The sequence below is a fragment of the Anguilla rostrata genome, chromosome 2 (genome assembly GCF_018555375.3).
Source record: "Anguilla rostrata isolate EN2019 chromosome 2, ASM1855537v3, whole genome shotgun sequence".
Taxonomy (NCBI): Eukaryota; Metazoa; Chordata; class Actinopteri; order Anguilliformes; family Anguillidae; genus Anguilla; species Anguilla rostrata.
Genome location: NC_057934.1, coordinates 3,822,614 through 3,844,481, shown reverse-complemented (window position 1 = coordinate 3,844,481; position 21,868 = coordinate 3,822,614). Strand labels below are relative to the sequence as shown.

Sequence of the window (21,868 nt, the reverse complement as noted above, 5' to 3'; positions counted from 1 at the left end):
CTCTAATCACAGCCGCCCGACGGGGACGTATTTTCAGAAATCAGAAAGAAAAAAAAAACTGAAAACAGAAAGGAAAGCGGGGGGGGGGGTGTTTGTTGTGTGATTCGTGAGGACGGGGTCGTAATCGTAAACACACAACCTCACACACACAGACACACGCACACACACGTACACATACCCCCCACACACACACACACATACAGACACACAACCTCACACACACAGACACACGCACACACACGTACACATACACCCCCCCCCCCACACACACACACACATACAGACACACACTCCACACACACACACCCTCACCCATACACCCCCCCACACACACACACACGCACCCACACGCACACGCACGCGCGCACGCACGCACCGCCACGCACACGCACACGCACACACACACACACACACACACACACACACACCCTGGCGCTTTACCCTGCCGCACCACGGGAGTCTGACGCGGCCTCCATCGCCCGCGGCGCGCTAGCTAACGGTTGTTCAGTCTGGCGCTCCCGTCCCCCCCCCCCCCCCCCCCCGTACCGCAGTCAGAGAGGAGCCTCGTCTGTGATTTCGGCAGTTTCCCTGGGGCGGGGAGGCGTGAGAAAGCAGAGGTGTGACACAGCGGGGGGGCGTGGCCTCCTGCCTTCTGTCTGAGTCAGATCCACTGTCATCAGAGGAGCCACACGCGTGCAAACACACAGACACACACGCACACACACACACACCCATACACACCCACATTCACACACACACATGCACACACCTCAATGATGACACATACACACCCACATACACATACACACACGTTGACGCTCACACATACACACCCATATACACACCCTCATGCTCAAGCACACACCTACATACACACACACCCTGGTGCTCACACACACACACAAACACATGCACTCACTCACTCACTGACATACACGAACACTCATGCAAATGTGCACACACACATTTGTCTCTAAATATTCCTCTGTCTCTAAAGGCTATTTTCATTGGGATCAATGCTGAGTGATTTCACACAGGCTACTCAGCTCTTCCCATGACTACAACATCCATTATTCAGACTATTTGAATAAAAAACAGAGAAAACACTGGTGTAAACTTGCAGGTAAAGAAACCTTCAAATTCATTCTCCTCAGAAAAAATAATCCCTGCAGCACTTTCCCCAGTGAAGAGAGAGAGGGTCGACATCACCGGCTTCTTCTTCTTCTGTGAAAGAGTTCAAGCGGTTTAGCCGGACCCAGTGGCCATTGTTTACTTTCAGGCACCAGTGGAGGCACAGGCCCAGAATAAAGCAGTAGAGTAGTAGAGTACACTCACTGCTGGAGGAGGCCCAGGTGTGTGAGGTGAGGCTGATTTTACGGCCGGGAGGATCGGCGTATCTTGTGTGTGCAAACCGAGAAAAACAAACACAGAGGTGCTCAGCTCCCGGTGAGACGTACCTGTGACTGATACGTATGAGCGGCTGAGGTTAAGTAGGACGTTTGGAGAAGAGGGCGGAACGCAGATAACGTCGAGGGTCATGGCTGAGGGCAGCCTGAGGTGTGTGGAGATCAGAAAAGCTTAAAAAAGGGGGCAGATGGTGCAACCTGCTACATTGTAACAGTGCAACTGTTTAACCCTTTGAAGAGCAGAGTTTTTTAGAGTGTTTTTTCTTAAAAATTCTTTCTTAAAAATTCTAAGCCAGTGTTCTAGAACTCCACTTCCTTCAAATGCCAGTGGTGATTGTGACATCAGCATTAGGATGTTAAAAGACATTCCAATCATACTGTATATTTGCGATCTTACACCTTAAACAGTTCATATTTATGCATACTTACGCACTGAATGAACCGCATTATGCACTTTATTGCGGGCCTTTTATACTCTAGTTGGGATGGTCTGGGTGCACCTGTGACAGTAGCACCTTAGAGCAGAGGCCTAACACTAGTGCTGTCCTCTTTCTAGTGCTGGTCCTCCTCTTTCCTGAAGCGGAAACTTCCGGAGGAAGCCAGACAGCCGTCCGGCTCCATCGCTAGCTCATTAAGCAGAGCGGCGGTCGACAAGGCTGAAAAAAAAAAAAAAAAATGGGGGAGCTGCTGCCACAAAAGCTTCGCCTCATTGGTCGAGACGGACGTCTCAGCCAGAGTCATTTCCCGGGTCCTTTGCGCGAACGCGGCCGGGAGTTTAGGGTCCCCACAAATCAGACGCTGCGACCAGCTTATGATGTCATCGTCGCTATGGCTACGGTGCCAACTCGGGGTGACGGGAGCCACCGTCAGGCGCCTCGTCGTTCCCCTCCGCCCCGCGTCCCTGGACACCGCCGGGGGGCCTGGCGGCCTCTTTGTTTCAGGAAGCTTGCATTACATTGCAGCATCTCCACAAAGTAAATAAGCGTCTTTCTTCTGTCTGAGAGCTCTGAGACAGAGGAGCCTTTCATGCGCACTGCTCGCTACTTGCTTTATGACTATTTTGGGTCTGCAGTCATCAAAGACGCTCACGGAGGGATAAAATGACATCTCCATCATAGTGGAACGCTCTTCTTCTGGGTTTTACGTGCCTTAAAGCTGACTGAATGGAGCATTCGGTCCTTTTAAGGGCTACGTATGAAATGTATCCCAGAAGCTGATGAAATCATTTTAAATGTCACAGCAAACGCATTTGGGTTTTATATTTTTTTTAAAAAACTATTAAGATTTCTCAAATAGGAAATGTTATTTTTCTTCTTTTAAAAAAAAAAAAAAAGTCATTTCAAATACAAATACTAAAAAACAAAACCCATTAAGGTGTAAGATCACAAACGCGTGATTAGAGCGCTCTTAACTGAACATTCTAATGCTGATGTCACAATCACTGCCGGTAACTGAAAGCAAAGGAGTTCTAGAACACTAGAACACTGGTATTTTTAAAAAAAGAAGAAAACAAAAACACTGCAAAAAAAAAAACCTGCTCTAGAAAAGGGTTAATGATCTGTACCAGGTCTGGATGGATTTTATGAATAAATTAAATATTTACGTTCTGCTGGCTCTGGTCCCAGTCTGGGTTGGGTTAGGCCAGAAATCGCTTTATTAATTTTCTCGGGGCAAGCTTATGGCAGTCAGCGCACTGCTATTTCACATCCAGCCACTCAGATATTTCGGAAATCTGCAACATCAATAATTCATGCGGCTTGAAAAGCATGCAGCATCCATTGTAAATGCGGGAGTTGGCATTTATCAAGCGGTGAGTCCTTCCAGGAAAAACAACTCACCATTAGCACGTAATGGGCCATAAAAAAAAACTGACCACCAAGACGGGCAACGCAGTGCGCATACCTGAAGAGGCATCCATGAGCGCAGGGCGCTAACAAACCCACGGGGGCAAGAGAACCTGTAAATACGCTGCAGCGGATGCACCCGATTTCAAGTATCGGCTTAAAACGCTGCTGCACGCAGTCTCATTTGCAAGAGAAACAGGAGTGACGAATGACGTGTATACAGTGGCGAATTAAATTTTGAAAGCCAGCTGTTTCAGCTCCGCTGCGTTTTTTTTCTTTTTTTTCTTTTTTTCTTTTCATATTTTAATGAGCCAATCAGCTCGCCAGCTCATTGTGTGCCTCGGGGCTGTCACGATCGCGTCGTGGAGCGAGGAGCAGACTCATTTCGCCGGTTTGATTACACACACACACTCACACACACACACACACACACACCACACACACACTCACACACACACACACACACTCACACACACACACACACACACACACACGCGGCGAGCTGTTTGGGATTCCCTTCTTTCTCCCGTAACGACGGAAACAACTAGACCCCATGCAGCTACAGCACGGTTTCCACGGGGACCACCGGGGAGCACGCCACCCCCTCACACACAGGGGTACACTCTGGTGATGTGCTTTGCATCAGGCTTAAAGAAGGACCCTGAAGACCTCACTCATTCACACTGTGACCAGCTACCATGCCAAGGGTTCCAGTAGCACAGGGGTTTCACAGGATTTCACTCCAACCCTAACGAAGCTACACCTCATTCAACAGCTAGAGCAGGGCTGCCCAACCCTGTTCCTGGAGATCTACCGTCCTGTAGGTTTTCACTCCAACCCTGACAAAGCTACACCTCATTCAACAGCTAGAGCAGGGCTGCCCAACCCTGCTCCTGGAGATCTACCGTCCTGTAGGTTTTCACTACAACCCTAACGAAGCTACACCTCATTCAACAGCAAGAGCAGGGCTGCCTAACACTGTTTCTGGAGATCCACCATCCTGTAGGTTGTCACTCCAACCCTAACAAAGCTACACCTCATTCAACAGCAAGAGCAGGGCTGCCCACTCCTGTTCCTGGAGATCTACCATCCTGTAGGTTGTCACTCCAACCCTGACAAAGCTACACCTCATTCAACAGCTAGAGCAGGCTGCACCTGTTCTGGAGTCACCACTTATTCACTCCAAACCCTAAAAAGCTGCACTCATTCACAGCATAGCAGGGCTGCCAACCCTTCGAGATCTACCATCCTGTAGATTTTCACTCCAACCCTGACAAAGCTACACCTCATTCAACAGCCAGAGATCTCACTGAGCTGCTGAGCAGCAGGGTCAGGTGTGCCAAATTACGGTTGAAATGAAAGCCCAGCAGGATGGCAGATCTCCAGGAACAGGGTTGGTTTCCACCGCACTAACAGGAAATAACGATAGAAAGGAGGAGGAAGTTCGGATTTTTACAAACAGCCATCTTCTCCCCCTACCCCTCCCTCCCTTTTCCTTTCCCCCCTCTCTCGATTATAGTTCTCCAGAACCATTTTTTTTTAACGTGGGGACGGTCGGGCATAATGACAGGGGAACGCCACGTGGCGGTAAGGCAGCTGCTTCCTGTGCGAATGTCATCCCTGAACGCTGTCGTTACGCGAGGGCGCGGCAGAGCGAACAGACACCTCCACGCCAAAGGGCTCGGTCTCTGGGTAACACCGCACCGCCCCCAGCACGGTTCATTACCACACGTCTCGCAGAGCGCTTCCTGCTTCCTGGCCTCAAATCCGTACGCGCGTTAACGCATTGCGAGCGTAGCCTTTTTTGTTTTTCCCGGAAACAGAACGCGCCGCAACGCGTCGCAGCTCAAACCGTTTCCGAGTTTAATTTGCTGGAGAGCGCGGACGAATGTTTACGTGAGAGGTACGGCACATCCGTGTTTCGCAGAACACAAATTAATATCAGTGTGTTTGTTTTCCCAGGCCCTGATTACCAGCCTGATTTGAATAAGCCTGTCTCTCTCCCGCCTAAGGGAGCGTCTAAAAAAGCCATGCACCTTGCTTACAGTACAATTTCCGATTAGCCAAGCCACACACACACACACATGCAGGAATGCTGTATCAGAGCTCAGGGCAAGTAAAGACCTGCAAAAGCCCTTTGTTTATGTTTCCTGTGCTCTGTTTTCCTGGACTGCTTTCTTTTCTCACTCTAGCTTTCACTTCCAAAAACTGTTTTTGGAGCGTTTTTTTTGCGGATATTAATGACATGGCGGACGGGTGCTGAGTTTGCCCGTGGCATTAAACCGTCCTGTGAGCACGCTTTCAGAACAGGTGCCCCCACAGAAAGAAAGAAGAAGAAGAAGAAGAAAAAAAGGATGCCCAGGGAATCAGAGAAGGAATTAATCATCAACTTCACACTCATGCTTTTCATGCACGTACCCTGGGAACCCTGCAAGGGGTGAATTCTTATGAATCTGCAAACACGGGCTGCTGATGGGTCTTACACATTCTCAAAGAGCTGTGGTTCGTGCCCCCGGGCACCCAGCTCCTCGGCCGGGGTGCGCTGAGTTTGGCCGGGGGTGGAGGGGCGGGGAGACGGGGGGGGGTGCTTAATGCCCCGGTACCCCGCACTTTTCGTGCCGCTCGGCAGTTGAAACAGTTCTGTTGCCCTTGACAAGGGCATCTGCCGAAGGAAGGAATTACCATTGCCCACACATGGCTAACAAACACAGAACTGTACACGGGCTGAACAGAACTTGGTTGGGGTTAAACGGCAGTTGGCACCGTTGATTTGTAATAGATTGTGACGATGATGATGAAGATGATGCTGGCCATACTATCAGTGTAACCTGTGGCCCGGCATCTTCGTCCCACCATTCTGTTTAAGGACATGAGGCAGAGGTAAAGGGATGGAGATTCAAAAAGGCTAACTCTCCCTAACAAATGAAAACTTTTTTTTCTGGCCCCTGGCCTTAGCTAACAGACGGAAAAGGTGCTGAACCGGCCAGCAAAAACAGCTGCCAGAGGGGAATGTGCCAAGAGAACAAGTCGTCAATAATTTTACTTTTATATTAGATTTCGATAATGTCATTTGTTCCTAACTTTTCTGTAAAAATCTGCTTAATCTGCAGTGAAAAATCGCTGTCCCTCTTGAGGGTGCATCTGTCTTACTTAAGGTGACATCATAGGTGAACATAACAGAACCTTTAATTTGAAATCGTTCAGCAACAGAATGCGGTTGGCTGTGAACATTCTCTTCGCTGAACACGCATTAGGCATGCGATTGGCTGTTTTTTTAAATAATTGTTATCAAACACAAATATAAAAACATATACAGCCAAGCAGATATCCAATGCAACTCTCATCTCATTCTCACAAAAACGCCAGCGTAGCATTTTAACCATAATTCTTCACACACCTTGACAGCAGACATACATTTTTTTTTTGTTTATTACATTTAGGTGTGCAGGTTAACTGCATACCCTGCTGCACTGCACTGCACTGCACTGCACTGCACTGTGCTGTTGATGCAACACGTAGCGCCGGTGCTAACAGACGTCCGTGCGTGTGTGGTGTGAAAGATCCACAGGGACCGGAGCGCTGGCAGCGAACCCCGCCTCTGAAGATGCTACACCCGCTACGGCTCTACCACCCGCTGTGTTTTCACTCGTTTTTTTTTGGTCGTGTGTTCTCCTCCGCGACCATCAAAGGGTGCTCGCGAGGGAGCCCGCCGCAGTCATCACAACGTGTGGGATTACGACCGAGTGGCCTGTTTCTGAGCGGCCAGACATACGCTCGAGCCGTGCGGAGGGGAAGGGGAATAGGGGATGGGCAGGGAGGGGGCGTGGTGAATACGAGGGGGAGGGGGCAGAAGGGGGGGGGGTGGTGGGAATAGGGGGGAGGGAAGGGGGCAGAAGGGGGTGGGGGGGTGGCGAATATAGGGGGGCAGGAGGGGGGGGCGGTGGCGAATACGGGGGTGGGGGCGACGGTGGTGAATATGGGGGGGCAGAAGGGGGTGGTGGGGCGGTGGCGAATATGGGGGGGCAGAAGGGGGTGGTGGGGGTGGCGACGGGTGGGCGAGTGGAATATGGGGGGAGGGAGCAAAAAAGGGGGTGGGGGCGGTGGCGAAACATATCCTCTCACCCCACTGACTGACTGATGCAAGCACGTGGGCGTGCTCTCCTGTCTCTAATTCATGCTGAATAAATAAAGTTGATAAAAATAGAACTTTCGCCAGCATTTGGAGGAGAGAAAAATAAATAAATAAATAAATAAATAAATAGAAATAATGAAATAATCCGCCCACACACGGCAGCACTTTCCCCGGTTGAGCCGCTGCGTTCTCTTATCTGGAGCTGTGCCTTTTTATTTCTTTGTGTTCTCCTATTGGCTGGAGGCGTCAGCTGACAATGGTCAAGAGTTTGCCGGTGTGCGCACAGCAATTAAACACGCGAGATATTCTGTGTTTAATAACAACGGGGAGAAAATGTTTTTTTTTTTTTTTTTTTTTACGAAAAGAAAAAAAATGCAATGCAAATCAGAGTCAGAGAGGCAGCTGTTGGCCTACTTTTTCGGGGTCTGCATGCATATGGAATATTGCGTATCTATTCAGCAATGAATTTAAAGCACGCTATTACTGCTGAAAGTATATATAGAGCTGTATATAAGAGCCATTGTATTAGCCTGCTGCCTTGGTGTTAGCGACAAACTGCAGTATTGTATAATCTAATCTCAACAAAAATATTTTTTAAGGTAAACAGAGCCAAGTTACTCAAATCCAAAAATCTGCCAACTCTCTATACATCTTCAGAAAAATTACTATTCCTAAAACTTATTTTTTGACCTAGCAAATTATTGATGGCAAAATGGTGCCAAGTGACTATTTAACTTCAATAATGTGTTTCACAGAAACTAAACATGCTATATGCCCCAGGAATTCAACAGCAATCAAATCAGGCTAGCATAGCAGTGGGTCTCATCGTGGCTGTGTGGGCAACATCTCTGAGAAAACGTCTCTGACTGTAATGGAAAAGGACTATTTTTTTTTTTTTTTAAATCTGGAGAAAAAACGTCCACTGGTGTGGAAAAGCACGCCAGCGTGTCTCTTTGATGGTCTCTGGGCTCCAGCCCCCCCCCCCCCCCACTCGCTCACCTACCGCTGGAAAAGTTCACCAGCCGTTGATCTTCATTGTAGCATTTCACGTTACTGCAACGGTCAGCCTTTTTTTCTTGTGGGTTTTTTTTTTTTACGTGGCGAAATGAAGAAATTAAGGAAGACAACTCTGGAAAAGGGAGGTCAAAAGCAATCGATAGCGAGCGCCCGGCTGACGTTCGTCACTGTGAAAGGCATTCTCCTAATAGTGACAATAGAATACAGTCTCGTTCGCCCTTGTTTTTCTCAAAGGTCACACGGCAATGGCCTCCCCTCCCCCCCCCCCCACCAAACAGGAAGGTAGGGTTTGCCCCCAAAGGGAGAGCAGGACTGGAACACGGCAGATTTCTGAGCACAGCTGGGGGAGGTTTTCGGAGAGCTTTTCGTTTCCTAAAGTCCTCGTGTTTGAGCCTGTTCCACTGACCCATCTGTGAGGATGAATTACAAACGCTGTGCCACGAAAACCAAGAATACAGCTCCCCTCCCCCCCCCCCGCAAAAATAAATGGACAGGAATGCAAGAAAATGGATTTACAAAATCGGCACACAGCAAACAGAGAATCAAGGATAATGGTATCGGCTTTCACATCCCAGATCTGACTGATAGTGCAAGGAGAGGATTTTTTCCCCTGAAAGTAATATGATCCAGACAAGCAGGCCAAGTTAAAAGCACTTGATGTGGTAGAGAGAAAAAAAAACTGAATCACAAATTACTGGTTTATACACAAGCTAAGTGGCTACAGTTTCAGTACAAGGACTAGAGTGGGGTGATGAGGTGGGGTGGGGGGTGGGGGGCACTCTTCCAAACTATACAGGGGAGTGTGTGTGTGTGGGGGGGGGGATTTGAAGACACCTGGTGGGTAAAGAGGTTATTTTCCCAGAATCAGACAGGACCTGCCCCCCCAGTACACGCAGACCTGATTGACCCCCCCCCCCACCCCTGTCAAGTTGATTGACTGAGCTGGCCTCCAATCAAGCGGCTCAGTGAATGCCTGAGGACCTGCCCCCCCACCTCCCTCCCTCCCTCCATTTCTGCATGGCTGTCAGGGTTTTTAAGGGGGGGGGGGGGGTTGGCTGACAGCGTGCGATGCGCTAAAACGCAGCATCGCTACGCTACCTTTTTTCCCCGGCACGTCCTTTCACATCCACGCCCCTGCATCACGCAGAGAGCTGAGATCCCATCTCGCTCCGCGGCTCGCTCTAAAAATAACTGCAGGAAACACTGCAACCTGAGCTCGGCAGGAAAAAAAAGAAAGAAAGAAAAAAAGATGAAGAAGAAAAAAATAAATAAATAACCGTGGCAAGTTCCTCGATCTCCTTCCCCGCCCTGTTGAGGAAAATGGCAGTTCATGAGGGAAGACGGGCAGGTGCTGTTCACGCATTCGTGCAAAAAAAAAACCTGCGATTCAGAGAAAAAAACCTAAGAAATAATCACGGTGGTGTGATATCGATCACAGTCTTTTATAGAATGATTACAATTCTTTGGTGTGTTAAATTGTAGGAAACGCTACAACTGAAATGGTAAGATGAGGTAATTCATCTTTTCCAGCTTAGCAGTACAAAGCTAAGAAAGCAAGAATAAACAACCACTATAAAAACTGAAAAATGATGTGGAAATTGTTAAGTGGACCATTTAGTGCAGTTTATACTTTTCCAATACAATAAAAATACCGCCTTCAATCTTAACTGAAATTTTCATTACCACATTAAAGACAAACTCTCCCAAAGCTCTGCCTCATTGACGGGGAAGCCCCTCCCCCTCAGGAAGCCCCTCCCACCCAGTTAGCCCCACCCCCTTCTTCTCCACACCGATTTTCATAAGTGCTTTCCAGTTTAACGGCCCACCCATTCGCCCGCTATTGTTTACATATTCCTCCCACAGCTTTGCCTCATCTTTAACACGCTCAATATCTCTGCTTCTGACAATCTGTCTGCGGCCCTGACAACAGTGTTCTGTCAACACTTGTTCGGGCATCGACAAGCCCCTTCCACCAGCCCCCCCCCCCCCCCCCCCTCCCCGTCACTCCCCACCCCCCCACAGCCTCCACCATCACGACTGCCTCTATTCAGACAAACAAATTAATAAATTTGCGAAAGCAAACTGCTTCCCCCGCTGCGATACACCCCCGATTATTTTTCTCGAGCTTTTCGGTTTTTTTTCTCTCCACCTCTTGTTTTGCCCGTGCCCCTGACCCAGCCCTCTTCGCTGCTGACGTCGGTAGTGAGAAGCAGCGCCGGCTCCATTTGCACCGTTGCCAAAGAGAAACTCTGGAAAAAAAAAAAAAGGATGGAACAGATGCTCTTCCACGCGACAGGGAGAGCGTGAACTCCAGGGCGGTTCTCTAAAAGACAGGTAAAATTCCCCCGAAATCCCAGAATCCCCCACACTGCTGGGCAGCCCTAACCTGAGAACAGTTACCCGAATAACGGTTTTTAACAACCTACAAAGTACTGTTCCCTTTGATTAAACGTACAAATGTACTGAGACAGGATCTCTACAGAACACGTCCACAAAAGAAGGAAGAAAAAAAAACAGTCGCAGTTCACTAGAGATTGTGCCTTCAGTTTTCACAGCTCGACTAAACTCCGCTGCTACAATGGACCAGCTGAACTGCACCCTGATTGTTCTTCCTACAGCAATCCATTTGCGTTTCCATTTCAGTCACAACAGTGAAGTTTACACCCACTATTATGCAACTCAGGAGTGCACCATCGGAATGAAATGGAGCTTCCGCATGCTTGTCGTTAATGCAAGACGGGCTCCAGACTCATAATTCACAGAGGTGAAAATAACGTGACAATGCCATTAGCCGCTACCTGGTTTTATTCTCTTTCCTGAAGACTCCTCACTATATTTCCCCTGTTAAGATGTACGGTGTGATACCGTATCAAACACTCTTTGGAGACAGTAGAACAGAATTTTGCCCCATTAGATGTAGGAAATGTTTGCGAGAAAAATTAAATATATCCTTCTAATCTAAAAGTATTTGAGTTAGACTCAATGATCAGTAAATCCAGATCCATTATTTGCTTGAATTAAACTATCTGGAATTGAACAGTGGTGGCACAGTGGTGCAGTGGGTCGGACTTTCGCCTCACAGCAAGAAGGTCTCGGGTTCGAACGTTCTCCCCGTGTCCGTGTGGGTTTTACTCTGGGGTACTCCAGTATCCTCCCACAGTCCGATGACACGCAGGTTAGGTTAATTGGACAGTCTAAATTGCTCCCAGGTATGAGTGTGTGAGTGAATGGCGTGTGTGTGCCCTGTGATGGATTGGCGACTGGTCCAGGGTGTATTACTGCCTCTCGCCCAATACATGCTGGGATAGTCTCCAGCACCTCCTACGACCCTGACCAGGAATAAGCGGGTATAGAATCTAGATGATGGATTGAGTTGAACAAAAACAGAACTCTTTATTACAGTGTCGGAATGCATAGTCTCTATTGAGCCAGTCAACAATAGAGAAAGTAGAGAAACTGTGTTCACAGTGTCATGAAGAACCATCTGCTGGAAAATGCTTTCACAGTGTTGTGAAAAACCATCTGCTGCTGCCACCTCCATACGTGACCTCAACAGTTTAACAGACTTCCCTGTTTTACCTCTTTCCTTGTTATCCCTGGTTTTTACTACAGATACCAGACAACGTGTACGCAGCCACACGTGCGAGCGCACGAAAATGCGAGCAGTGTAACGTGGACAACAGCCATCTTAATTCCTCTACCACCTTTCCTCCGTTCACACCATCACACAAAGAGCAGCACTGTTCGACCCAAAGTAGATGTTCTTCAGATGAACTCGGCTTGAAACGATTCAATTTAACTTCAAATGCAGTGTGTGCGTGCACAAGTGTAACCAAAATGTGAAAAAATACATTAAAAAACACACAAAGACCGAGAATTCTTAAAAGAAAAATTATGAATAATAACTTTCTGTCTGAACCTTCTGTAGTAAGCAATGTAAACTACCGAATATAATGGAAAATAGGATTCTCTGTGCGGTCCTTCTGATTTTTTCTGTTAAATTTAATTAAATTTATTGTTATTATTTGCAATGCAAAACCAATATTCGATGACATAACTGACATGTGGATTACTAGCAAAACTGGACAGAATTATCTCACACCTTAGTGTGAACCAGGTCAGGCTCAGTACCACTCAAATGAGACGAAGAGTCATGCACTAATCGAGGATAACGCTGTTAGATAATGCCACACTTCCCTGCTAAAAGGAGACATAGCCGGAAGACATGAAAAATGACCATACCCCCGACAACCACACTCAAGTCAAACACTTCACAACTGCACCCTGTGGCCCTATAACACAGCTGTTAACTCCATCAATAATGCACCGGGTGGCAGGTTTTCAAGTTCTGGTTAAAACGAGGCGAACGTGTGACATCACGTCACCAGACACCGCAGGGTATTCCTCCGTGCCTAAATATCTTATATATATATATCCAGCAGGGTGGGAATGTGGCGTATTTTTTTTATTTGCTGCTCCAGCACGCCACCTCTAAGTCACCTCCCTGTCCACCAGGGGCTCTGATACATCAGCATTTATCTGAACGTGGGGGTGGAGGTACGGGGGAAGGGGGGGACTGGGTGCGGGGGCAGGTCCCCCCTCTCCACGCTCCCAGTATTGAGGTCAAAGAGCCCCTGCATATTTAATCGGGGAGGCAGGGGGCCGTGTGTCCCTGTCGCCGCCCGCTGCAGAAACCTCCGCAGTCATCCATGCATATGCATGTGCGCATTTACATGCTATCGCCGGGAAGCCGCCGCAGCTTCTGCAAATCCTGGAGCGAGGAGTCTGTTCCTGAAACTCACGGCCATAAGAAGAGGGGGTGTTCCAAAAGATCCCTAAGGAAACTGCGTCTTTTTGAGGCGTCGATACAGCCGCGGGTGCTCCGCTCGAGTCCGCAGCAAAAGAGCAACGGCAGGCGCAGAGCTAACGTGCTAACGTGCTAAGTTATTGAGCGAACGCTGCACCGTTCCTTCACCTCTCAGCCGCACGCTGACGATCAGCATGATGTTACTCCCCATGCAAATGACCTACATGACGACTGGCTTGCCACGCTGTAGAAGAACTACAACAGCTGCGGAGCTAATGTGCTATGATGTGGATCGAACGGCGCGACATTCAACTCAGGTACAGAAGCGGATACTCCACCAGGTTAACCATTTGAAAAGCAGGTCTTTTGGAATGTTTTTTTATTCTTTAGTCGGTGTTCTAGAACTCTGTTTCTTTCGGTCACCGGTAGTGACTGTTCCATCAGCATCAGAATGTTCCAGTTAAGAACACTGTAATCATGTATTTGTGATCCCGCGAACCCTTTTAAGGGTTAAAGCAAAAGTGTTTCCTGAACGCCTGGCCAGCGGCCGGTTCCCTGCGGACGCTGAATTCAATCCCCCTGCACTTCCAGGGAGAGACCGAGACCCAGGCTTGTAAGACAGGAGGATGTAAGCCGAAGCCGGGCCTAACCTATAATGGAGACGGAAACCGAGATGGTCTCAGGAGAAAAAAAAGAAAGTTTCAGTGAAAGATAAGAGACCCCTTTGTTATTCACAAATGCTGTGTGAAGGCTATTTTTCTTCAGAGCCAGTCAGAAAGAAGGAGATGACAAGTTGGACACGAAGACTTGAATAAGGCATTTCAGCGGATCTGACACTCAGTGAGAATAGACCACACGTCGTCATTCCTTCCCGTTGAGAATTTTGCCTCAACATTTTATATTTTCAGCACTTTCTGGGATCACCGTGGTTAAAGATGGCAACCACCATTTCCTCTGTTACTTTGAAAAGAAGAATCCTTGATTTTTACTCCAGGTTTTTGTTCAGAAACCATATAAAAATTCATCAATGACATCTGCATAACAGTGCCCCAAATAAGAATTTTGATATCTCGCTGTTTTTTTCCACCCCAGTCCACCCTGAGAACAAATATTCAAATACAATCCGACCAGCAATAGCTTACACCACCCAAAGGACAGACCCACATCAAGACATTTCTGAGAAATATTCATGCGCTGCTGCTTCTTAAAGATTGATACTGAGAACCCCCCAAAGGATTCTGGGATTTCGTAGGTACTCCTTCACACTCTGCATTAATTTCTTCAGAATGGATTCAGCGTTGGGCTCCAGTCCAAGTGTAGGGAGTTCACCTATATGGGTTAGTCTGAGAATGGAAGCAGTGGTAACTGTCTCTAAACACCCTGTTCTTGGTTAGTTTAGCCAGCTAGTTTAGCTAGTTAACTTAGTTTATGCACTGTCTGTGTAAAAATTGGTTGAGCCTCATGACAACTCTGGTTATTTTATCAAGCTGGTTGATTAGCTTAAGTGTTGATGGCGATGACAACAAAAAACAAATTTATAATAACAATAATAATAAGTTGTTAATAACAGTGTTTTGATCGTTAACTGATCGTGTTTTTTCTCCCCTAAATATAATTTAAAACAAATGAAATTAGACATACAAACCCTCTCTATTTTGTTATCATTTTGAACTGTACTACACTGTGCAATTTTGTATTTTATGCTATCGGAAAGTTTATGACTGCAGCCTCTTGGCCAGAGCCCCCAATGGGATTCACCTGGATGCATAAAATAAAAGAATAAAACGACCAAGGTTTTCTCCATCTATAGAACAAGCCCACTGCAGACTCAGTATATAATTCCACACAACATAATTCCAATAGACACCCATTCAATCACAATTAGAGCAGTGCGGTTAGAGGATAATTGCAGCTAAACATTACTGGAATCCATTCCCCTTTTCACATCCGTTTCAGTCTTTTCCCAAAGCAACTCCAGTGACTCACTGGAAAGAGGAGAGGAGACAACCATTCGACACCCTCAGCATCATTAAAAAGGTAGACTTCAGGTCACCTCCTTACAACCGTGGGAGGAAAGTTGTTTTTTTTTGGCCCTCATCCTCTCCCTGAACGTAGCCCGGAGATTAATGAAGGCCTGATTCACGTGGAAGACGCTTGGGAAACAGGGTTTTCGCCGCGTCCGCTGCTTCCTGACACAACGCAACGATAATCCATCCTAATTTGACGCCTTTAACGGGTTAAACCTCATTGAAATCATTTTCGAGCGTTCTGTTTTTCTCGTTTCCTCTCAAGGCCGGCCGTTAAGCGTACGATAGAGTCGGAAGAAAGGGGGAACGGCGCGGTCTGAGCAGCCTATGGAATTACGAACGTCCAACTGTCAGTTTCAAAGCCTCAAATGTTGCCAGCATCAGCACTGGCTTTCACTCATTCCCTGTGTAAACCAGGCATGGCCCAATCTGAGTCGCATAAAAGCTGCTTCTGTTATACAGCATGACAGGGGTGCAAAACAAGCACCGATCTGTTTTCAAGATTTTTTGTGCCGATTTCTGCTCTTAGTTATTTAATTAGCTGGATCATATCTTGCTCTGGGTTTGAATCCCGGACTGGGGCCTTTCTATGTGGAGTTTGCATGTTCTCCCCATGTCCACGTGGGTTTCCTCTGGGTACTCCAGTATCCCCCACACACTCCAAAGACATGCAGCCTAGGTTAATTGGAGACTCTAAATTGCCCCTAGGTATAAGTGTGTGAGTAGGTGCCCTGCAATAGATTGGCAGCCTGTCCAGGGCATATTCCTGCCTCTCACGCCAATGCATGCTGGGATAGGCTCCAGCACTCCCTGTAACCCTAGACAGAAATAAGTGGGTATAGATGGAGGTATAAATGGATGGTTGGATATCTTGTTCTGACATTTGTATAAACAACAGCTACAGCCACAGGCTGCAAGTGCATCCTAAAGATTTTACCGTGCTCAAGTACAGGAGTGAACCGGCGTGGTTTATAGAGCTGTCAGAACACTGAAACTAAGGTAATCGGTAGGAAAAACAAACCAGCAAGCGCACCTAGCTTCCAGGACTGGAGTTATGCACCCGTGCCACAGATTAATTCCATGTCCACACCATTCAAGCTGACTGGTGGTGCAAACAGCTCCAAAGGCAAAAGACACACTCGGCCGAATATGTATTTTTTTAATCCCTTACTATTAATTACGTAATTATTAAAGCTCAATTCAGACTGCCGAAAATCGGACGAACAAATTAGAGTTAAGTAGGCCTATGTCCGCAGAAGTACAAAGTACAAGCTAGGCACAAAAAGGGGCTTTCACGCCAACGCTGAGCGGTTTTTGCCGCCGAACCGGTGGTGACCCGATTTCGGCGAGTCTCGGGGTGCTTTAACATTTCACATCTTTAGCTGGCTAATCGGGCCGAGTTCCGGCCGAATTCGCCGGGTACGCCGCCGTCGTGGCTCAAAGTACGTCGCTTAACAAGATGAGCCGGATAATCAGAACCTTCGCCGCTATCCAGTTAGCTGAAACTGTTCAGGGGTGACACAGCTCAGGAGGTAAGACCGATTGTCTGGCAGTCGGAGGGTTGCCGGTTCAAACCCCGCCCTGGGCATGTCGAAGTGTCCTTGAGCAAGACACCTAACCCCTAACTGCTCTGGTGAATGAGAGGCATCAATTGTAAAGCGCTTTGGATAAAAGCGCTATATAAATGCAGTCCATTTACCATTTACCAACTGTTCAGCAACATTCACCCCAGTGACATCATTTCACAGCTAGTTATTACCTATTGCTTCTGCTCAAAATGAAGTGATCAAAGTTCATGGCTGATGTGGCATGTGGAGGACACATCCCTCGTAAAAATGGCCCCAAAACATGCTACTGTTTAAAGTAGCAATCTACTCTCTGGGGGTTCCCAAAATATTTTATTGGAACGGACCTTAATGAACACCCTGTGGGTAAAGCCCCCACAGCCTCCCCAACTTCATAAAAGGGGTTTGACCCAAATTAAATTTGGTGGCATCAAAGAAAAATATACATGATACATAATATTAACTGCTTTAACTTGCCATGACTTTCATAGGATGATAACAAATGTTAAGGCCAGGTATGCTAGCTAGATAGACGTGTTAACAAGCCAGGTTACAAACAGACACTAGCAAATACCAGAGAATTTAAAGCATGCTTATAAAACAAATTACTTGCCAGGAGATGGACTCTTTGACAACATGACAGAAAATGGTACCTCTACACCAGAACACAGCATCCTTCAGTATAACATTTGTACATCACTACACAAAATGTTTACGTTTACGATCCCCGCTTATGTTCATGAGCGCTAGACGGCATTGATGCGGAAATAACAACATCCTGCACTCAGACCGCTCACCCGGGAGCACTAACAGAATATTAATCCTCGCTGTGTTAGATCTCGCTTTTTTTAATTTTCTTTGTGGACGAGTACAGTGAATGACACAATGAGGGTCACGGCCATGGCCCAAATTGGCAAACGTGCATAGATCCCATGCAACGCTCGGGGCATAAATGATTGATTTACACTGATGTGATATTCGACCAATAAGTCAATGGGCAACATGGAACGTGTATGTAAAGTCTGCATTGTTCTATAGGATTTTCTAAAATGGGAGAGCCAACTGCTGCCATCTCAGAGCTTGTTAAGAATTGCTAGCTTTGTTCTTAATCATGCCTTGTCATGAGTGGGGAAAAAAATATTCCGTGCAAGTCTGCACTGATCCGAAGGTTTTTGATTCTCGTAAGTAGGACTCTGACTGAGGGTCAGGCCGACTCAAGCCCAGTCACAAGATCTCTTTAGGAGAGGGAAAAAAACCTGAAACCGGCATTCCAGCTAGCTGCTAATGGAGCAGCGGTTTATTCCCTTCCAGTGAAACGCGCTCCATCTCCAGATCAAAGTACCACAGCTCAAAAACAGTGCCCACATCATCGTGTCAGCTGGGGAGGCAGGAGAAAAGAAAAGGAGAAAACGTGAACCATGAAACCCGAAAAGGGTTCTGGACTCTGCTCCTGCCCATTCTGGGCGAGAAAATGCCTTTTCATTTCTTAACAGAGCTTTTTTTCTCTCTCTCTCTCTCTCTCTCTCTCTCTCTCTCTCTCTCTGTGATTGACAGGCTGCGATTGACTGACTGATTGATGGCGTTTTCATCACACAGTGCCAGAGAGAGAGCGAGAGAGAGAGAGAGAGAGAGAGAGAGAGAGAGAGCGAGCCCCTCTTAAAATATGCAAAATAGGCGAGCGATCGGCCTGGATGCTATTTTTAGGCTGCGAGAATCAAAGGGGGTCGTGTTTTTTTTTTTTTCAAGGTCACCCCAGTGCAGAGGAGCAGAGATGTAATTCCGCCTGGCCGCGGGGCGTCCGTGGGCTGAGGAGGAGCGGCGTGGAGCGGGACTTCTGCCCCGAAACGTTCCTCTGTCGAGCAGCACTTCTGCTGAGCCATTTTCACCCGGAAATGTTATAACTCTGCCGCACGACCCACGGCCCGCGCTGGAGGAGCCTGGGAAGGCCGCTGCCTCACCATCGTTCCCGCTGAAGTTAGCGCGCCGCCGCTGCGCTTCCGCGCAAGCCCGCAGCGAAACGTCGCTCGGTGAAGTGAAGGCCGAGGCTTACATCGAATGACCACAACATTTCGCCGGGACCCTGGTTTCGTTTTTGAATTTTTCCTCACAATCTCAAAGGAGGCTCCCTCCCATCGATAGAGATCACGCGCTTCATCAATTCCAGTAACGATCCTCTTTTTAGAGTCACAGAGCAACACGATCAGACAACAGATCCCCTCCGGTCCTGCTTCATAATTGTAATTTAAGATATGCAACTGCCACATTTTCCAGACAGTCAACAAGCATCTTGAAATCTAATCACCGCAAAGCAAATGGAGCTTCCGAGACTGACTTAGGCCTTTTCCCCCTGGCGAGTAGAGCCAGCCACTTCCTCTTGGTTTCCTTGTTTCGAATAAGCAACCTAGAGGCCTTTCAAGCGCCCTCCGTTCGACACGCTCCTCAACCACACCTGGAAGGACGCTAACAAACTCAGGATTTTAAAGCCACACTTTTTATGCCCGGGTTATTGGGCTTGGGAGACTTGGCCGCCTGTGCTCTGGAACTGCATCGCACCGGACCGAGCGCTCTGAAACTGAAATAAAATTTTTATAAAAAGCCACGATCAGTCATGCTACTTTAAAAGCCACCGATGTTTGCGTTCGAGACCAACATCACAGCTTTGTCCTTGATTTAGGCCTCAAGGAGGAGACTCCAGATAAGAGCTTCAAGCAGCAAGGGTCGAGGCTCGTACTGACTTACATTCGCCAGGAAAATAAAGGGCACTTTGGGTTGTGACACCGCCATTATAAACACGTTTACTCGCACTACATTTATTAGAGAAAAAAGAAATCTGTTTGCTGCGCGGGTTCAGTGGCATTCTGAATGGGCCCATGGCCACAAGCTTTTCCCAGCAACAGCAACAACAACAACAACAAAATCCAATAATTCCATCGAAACCTCTTACGGGATAATCAAGCAGGTAAAACGCAGCATTTATCAGCAAATGGTCTTAAAATCCCCTGGTGAGATATATTAGTGTCTGACTGGTGGGCGAAGGGCATTACACACATGAACAGGGCGTCAGCAGTCACTGGAGTCTGCTCTACCTCTGTTTGTGTATTCACCGTTCGGTGTTCCTGTCGCGACTTCTTCTCTCCACATATCCGTCTGCCGGCTAACTGCTTTTTCATAGATAAAAGACACAGCAAGCCCCTAAGAGTGTGGTCCCGTCCACAAACCTGCCTGAACAGCACGGCCGAACGTTTTTCACACCCGGAACGCCGACCACTACTCAGTTTTGAACCATAAAATTCAACAACAAAAAACATTAAAGAAAACAGTCGGATATTTGCAGCACAGAACTCACGGAAAACACTGGAAATAAAAATGAAACGCAGCTGGTCGATAAACGCGTGCCTCTTTTAGAGGCCGACCCCATAAATTTCATCAAGTCTGATTGGCGGCTTTACACGTTCATATCAGTAAGAGGGGGCGGAGCACTGCTGGGCGCCCACAGCTCCTATTGGACAGTTCCCCTTTGTTTCATAAAACAAAAATGAGCACCAGGCCCCAAGGCTCGTTTCACTAGAAACTGAAGATCGCATGACAACGAGAGGCCTTTGTCCCACACACACACACACACACACACTCACACTCACACACACACACACACACACACACACACACACACACGTTCAGGTGCGGTTTGGGGTTACAGGCCCAATTCTAAAGAAGTATCTGTACCGCTTTACATTACAGTGGCATTTTGACAGTTTAATTATGCTCAGTGCAATATTTGAGCATTACACTCGCCGCGTGGAAAACCCTGAGCGCCTACTGTTATTACACACACCGTAGCTGCTTACATTCTGGTATCATAATTGCCGTTGTAAAGCGAGACAAAGTTAGATATTAATCATACTCATGGCTATTTCTCTTCTAACAGTCTCACAAGGCCTCACTTTCAGAAATGAAAAAAGCTTTAACCCTCCTGTTCTGTTCATTTTTTAGGTACAGCAAATTTCCCGGTAACCTACAGGGGTTCAATACTGAATGACCATTTTTAATGTTGATTACTATTAAGGCAGTAGAGAAGTTCATCTGAAAATATTTGTATTTCCTAGATTTTCAAAGGGTCATTTGACCGCACATCAGGAGTTAAAAACTCCCAAAGTAGACCATTGGGTTAACTCTATTACGCCACTGTTTTCACTCTTTTGCCAGGGAAGGCAGGGCCAGTAGTTCACCTCCTGGAGTATGTCCTGTGGCTCCAGTCAACTCAACCACTCAGCAGTTCTTCTCCAGGAAAATCATTACCCATCACCTTAGGGGAAGAGAGCACACGCCCCGGCCGATGCTGTGATATTTTTTCATTTTTCCCGGCATCGCAAGGATTCCGCAAAAAACTCCGCATGACAGAGCCCTGCAGAAACTGGCCCGCGGAATAATTTAACAGCCCGAGCACAGGGAACCTCCTTAGCGCAGCTTGCAGGTCTAACGTGCAGGAGGAGGAAATGAGAACTTCCAAAATCTCGTTCCAATCCTCTTTCCCTGCCTCCAATAACACAGGGAGCTGGGCTACAAAATCAATTACATGGTGAAACATTTAAAAGCGATAAGAAGCCTGTGAAATGAGGTCTTTTTTTTTCTCTTCTCGCTGCTAATTCTCAGTAATGGATCTTAATGGCACGGCCACATTGATTTCTGTCCTTAACGTTGTGTCACCTTTAAATTACACCGGATCTGTGCGCCGATTTCTCTCGCCGATGCGCTTTAAATGCTTTTCGAAGCTGAAGAGCCTAGCAAAAGAGCAAATGGCATCAGTGAGCTGTGTGTGTGTGAGTGTGTGTGTGTGTGTGCATGTGTGTGTGTGTGAGTGCGTGTGTGTGCGTGTGTGTGTGTGTGAGTGTGTGTGTGTGTGTGTGAGTGCGTGTGTGTATTTGTGTGTGTGTGTGTGTGTGTGTCAGTGTGTGTATGTGTGTGTGTGCGTGTGCGTGTGTGAGTGTGTGTGAGTGTGTGCGTGTGTGTGTGTGTATTTGTGTGTGTGTGTGTGAGTGTGTGTGTGTGTGTGTGAGTGTGTGTGTGTGTGTA

The 21,868-nt window shown here is 47.4% G+C and overlaps 1 protein-coding gene across 1 annotated transcript in view; it reads right to left on the bottom strand.

The window, feature by feature from the left end:
• LOC135244004 (coiled-coil domain-containing protein 85A-like) overlaps nucleotides 1-21,868 on the bottom strand; it is a 29,797-nt gene that overhangs the window by 4,062 nt on the left and 3,867 nt on the right. The window lies entirely within an intron of this gene.